The sequence below is a fragment of the Bidens hawaiensis genome, unplaced genomic scaffold, assembly GCF_021521415.1.
Source record: "Bidens hawaiensis isolate Kalapana, Puna unplaced genomic scaffold, B.hawaiensis_p1.1 tig00008898_1, whole genome shotgun sequence".
Classification (NCBI taxonomy): Eukaryota; Viridiplantae; Streptophyta; class Magnoliopsida; order Asterales; family Asteraceae; genus Bidens; species Bidens hawaiensis.
The window spans coordinates 314,744-319,608 of NW_027491645.1; positions in this window are offsets into that span (position 1 = coordinate 314,744).

The following is a 4,865-nucleotide window of genomic DNA, read 5'->3' on the forward strand; positions in this document are numbered from 1 at the left end:
CTGCAGTAGGTGTGTAATTCCCATAGTGGGTAGATCTTGTAATTCCCTGTTGAAGATTATCTGTAGGAACCTTGGGTATTGCAAAAATCTATCCTTCTCAGCCTTTTTCAAATTTGAAACTAATCCCTCAAAGATCATATTTGAGAAATTAAATGGCAAATCATAAATGATTCCAACAGTGGCATTTGCTAGATCACGACTCATCAAAGTCCATGATCCTTTTCGTGGAGCAAACCCCTGTATCACATGATGAATAAGGAATATGTATAACATAGGGAACATTCCCTTTTGAAATTTCCCATCATGTACCGTTCCCTGATATTCCATTGTCTGTTCAAAGATCCTCATCAGGTTATCAGTATTGAAGTTTATTGGATTATGATCATCATCATTCAACCGTAAACATCTTCCGATCATTCTTTCTGTCACATGTATCTCATGACCAGCAACAGATTCTTCGATTCTCTTTCCATTGATATCTTCAATAAGTTTGGCAGATCTCCAGAAATCCAGTGAATGATTTCTGTAGATGATAGGATTTCCATGTAATCATTCTTGCCACCGGCTCATTGTCAGGTGTGACTTGTAAAAGTGCACACATATTGTGTTTCTTTTCAAAGAAGTACTTGGGTTGTTCTTCTTCTACCATATCTGAACATCACAATCAAAAATATTCAAAGTGAAATTAGTCATAAAGTTCAGTACTTTAAATAATTTTAAGGTATAAAAATGAGGTAGAAAGAGAGAAAAATGTTGGTGCATAAATGTCAGTAGTTCATATGTCTAATGTCTGTAATCGAGTCTGTAATATTGTTTATGTATTAGTTTGTTTAAAGCGAAGTTGTTGACAAGTTCTCTTAGGCGAACTTGTTAACCAAGCAAAGTTGTTGACAAGTTCGCTTAGGCGAACTTGTTAACCAAGCGAAGTTATGAACAACTTCGCCTGAGGCGAAGTTGTCGTGTATTTATATAGGTTACGGCTTATTGTTTAGAAGTAGTTCAAGTTGTTCGTGTAAGTCAGTTATTGTTCGTGAGTCAAGTGACGTGAGGTCGAGAGTCTGTAACTGTGATTATATCACGTGTTGAGTTATTAATATAACGTGTGTTTGTTCGTATCGTATTCGTGTGTTCGTGTGTTTGTGTTCTACGTCCGTAACGATCTACACAGGGATTCCGCACCTGTATACATCGGGATATCTCGTGTGATCCGTCCAGGGAACCTACAATTGGTATCAGAGCTTTTGCTCGATTGTGTGGTTCGGGATATTCACGCGGGTGTAGAATTCGTCCCGTTTCGACTTTTCGCGGGACGTGTTTTCGGTGTTTTTGCTCATTCTAACCTCCTACCAGTGTGTTCAAGCCTTTAAACCGTCAAAAACCTCGTTAAAATCGGTTTTACAGATTTGCAGAAACTGTGTTGTTCGTCAGGCGAAGTTGTTGTTCATCAGGCGAAGTTGCCGTCAGGATACGTAGGGTTTCGGCGAAGATATAAGGAGAGGCGAAGTTATTCACAACTTCGCCTACTTTTTCAAGTTCGCCTAACTCAGTGAAGTTCTCTTCAAGTTCGCCTACTTCCTAAGTTCGCTCACCCTAAGCGAAGTTATTCTCAACTTCGCCCAGTCACGCGAATTTAAGAAAGATCCAGCGAAGTTATTACTTAAGCGAAGTTATTCTTAAAAAAAATATATATATATATTTATTTTTCAGGTTTCTTCTCTTCAAGAAGGATGTCGTCGATCAACATCTCGGAGCTTGTAAAGATGGAAGTTGAAGCGGGGTCAGCTACAAAGGCCCCAAGGTTGCTGAAGGGAACCGATTTTGTCGCATGGAAGGATCGGTTCATCCAATATGTAAAGTACCAGGATGCGAAAATGTGGGTGTGCATCCAAGATGGCTATATTCCACCTGTAATGGAGTACGAAGGTAGGGACCAGATCAAAAAGTACAGTAAGATGGAAGAGGAAGAGAAGAAGATGTATGAGGTCGAGAGCAAGGCCCATGCTGCAATCACAATGGCTCTTCCACAGGAGATCCTCCATACATTCAGAAAATACACATCAGCTAGAGAGCTTTGGGAAGCTCTTGAGAACAGATTTGAAGGGAATGTAGGAATTCGAGCTTCAAAAATCAAATTGCTCAAAACTCAGTTTTCCTTCTTCAAATTTTTGAAGAACGAATCTCTAGATGATATTATCACCCGATATTATCATCTAATGACTGAGCTGAGCAACTATTCTATTTCCTACCGAGAAGAAGAAATAGTTGAGAAGCTTCTCGATGCCCTCCCACCAAAATGGGAGATGTATACTGTACTGATGAGGGAAGACAAGGACTTCCCTACTTATGATCTTGAAACCACTGTCAACAAGCTCAGAACTTTTGAGCTTAATATGGTAAGAAAAGAAACATCTATGGATCAGGTTCAAGATCCAGGCATGTACGGTGCTAAAGTAAACTCCAATTCAAGTTCAAAGACTGATTCTGCCGCCTACTACTCGAAGGGCGAGTCGGGTGCCAAGTCTTCACAGGAGGGGCATGTGTCAGTAAACTCACATGGGGATGTTTGCTTTGTAGCCGGTGGATCAAGTGGTACTAAACAGACAGTAAGCCAGAGTAGTGGCTCTTCAAGTTCTTCAAGCAATAACTACTCTAAGATGCCAATGAGCGTCAAATCTGCTGAAGAGCAGTTTGGCCTCTATGCTTCGTTTATTGCTTCATATGAGAACTATATCCAAGGGAAGGTTGTTGATCCAGCGATGCTGGATGAAGACTATGACCAAATAGATGCTGATGATATGGAAGAGATGGATCTACAATGGCAGATGGCCATGATTGTGAGGAGGGTGAAGAGGTTTAGAGGAAGACGGGGAGAAAGTTTGTTGGTGGCGGGCCTGGGTTCGACAAGACTAAGGTGAGGTGCTATAACTGTCAACAAAACGGCCACTTTGCTAAAGAGTGCAGAAACGAGAGAGTTGAACGTGGTCAAGGCAGGTCTGCACAGTACAATGGGAGTAGTAAAGATTTCAGTGCCATGATGTCTAGAGAAGCAGGTGAATACAACTGGAACCTGCATTCGGATGAAACTTTTGAGCAGGCAAATATGGCTAAGGTTGAGAATGAAGAATGGGAGAAGGTCACCGGAGAAGTGAAAGCTTCTGGAGAGGAAAAAGCTTTCATGGCAGATCTTAAGGACCAGTCATCCGAGGTATGTTCTTAACCTATATGTACTAAATGTGAGAACTTGTCTGAGCAACTTGCTACCATATCTGATCAGTATGTTCGTTTAGATGCTGAATTTGAAACTCTTAAAGAAGATCATCACTTTATGAAAGCAAGAGAGAACAGTTACAAAATTAAAATAAAAGCGTGTGAAAAAGATGTTAAAAGCTTAAAAACAAAACTTGCTGAAAAAATTGAAGTGATAGATCTAAGTTATGAGGTTTGGAAGAAAAGACCAAACTTATTGCTGAACGAGAAAAACAGATTGCTGACCACCAGGTGAAAGTGGTGGAACTGAACCGAAAACTTGAGCAGTTCAGAAATTCCTCAGCTATTCTTGATCACCTTGTTAGTGATCAAGGTACCTCTGCGAAGAGGGGAGGAATTGGTTATCACGAGGTTCCACCACCTTATAACCACAATTATACTTATAACCCAAGTGTTCAGAAATCTGTTGATTTTGAAGTTCCTCAGACAGTTCCAATCAAGATTTCGAGTAAAGAACCAATTGTTAGTAAAGGCGAAACAAATTCGCCTGTTTCAAGTGTGAAAATTTCTGTTGCAAGTCCAGTCTCATCAGATTCGGAGAAGTCGTCCGAATCAGGTAAGACAAAAGAGGAGAATGTGTTACCCAATGGTGGAGAAAAAGATAAAACTAATAAGAAAAGTACTCCACTAAACCCGTACGTCCCACCTTATGTGAAACGAACGGCCGGTAACACAGCCTCGAGATTCAAAACAACCTTTGATAAAAAGTGGAGCATAGGTGTTGTTTTAGGTGTAATAAATTAGGACATCTTGTTGCAGATTGCCCTCTGAAGCCGCGATTCAGAGGTGTGAGGCCTAATAAAACTGAGAATAAGACTAATACTATTAAAAAGGAAAACCATTCAAAATTTCAAAATGTAACTAATTCAGGTTTTCACAGAAACAAACCTCAGTTTTACAATGCAAATAACCAAACCACAAGATATAATTCTTTCAATTCACTTAGGTTTGGAAGGTCCCACACTCAATCTCCAAGGTGGTTTCCTAATAGGGCTTACAGAAATTTTGCGAATACTAACTATGAAAAGCCAAAGTTCGGGATGTATAGATCCAAGACCAATTGGTCTTGGGTCATAAAATTCTAATCTTTTGCTTTATTGTGCAGGAACAGTTGAACAGGGCTGCCCACAATATTTGGGTTGTAGATAGCGGCTGTTCCCGGCACATGACGGGTAACAAATACTTGTTACACGATTTAAAAACTGTTCAAGGAGGGAGAGTTAGTTTTGCCGGTGAAAGTGGTGGCAAAATTACTGGAAGAGGAACGGTGTCGAATGGAAAGATGACTCTTGAGAATGTGAACTTTGTAGAAGAATTGAAGCACAATCTGCTGAGTGTATCACAGATTTGTGATAAGGAGTATACCGTTCATTTCACGAAAAATGAGGCAATTGTGTTAAAGCCTGGTTTTCAGATACCAGAAGAGTGGATTTTGATGAAGGCTCCACGTGATAGAAATACTTATACTATGGATATGAGGTCTACTGAAACAGCCACGGAAGTTTCATGCCTTATGTCAAAAGCGAGCGAAACGGAGTCCGAACTGTGGCACAGGAGAATGGGACACATTCATCTTCGGAAGATGAACCACATTGTCA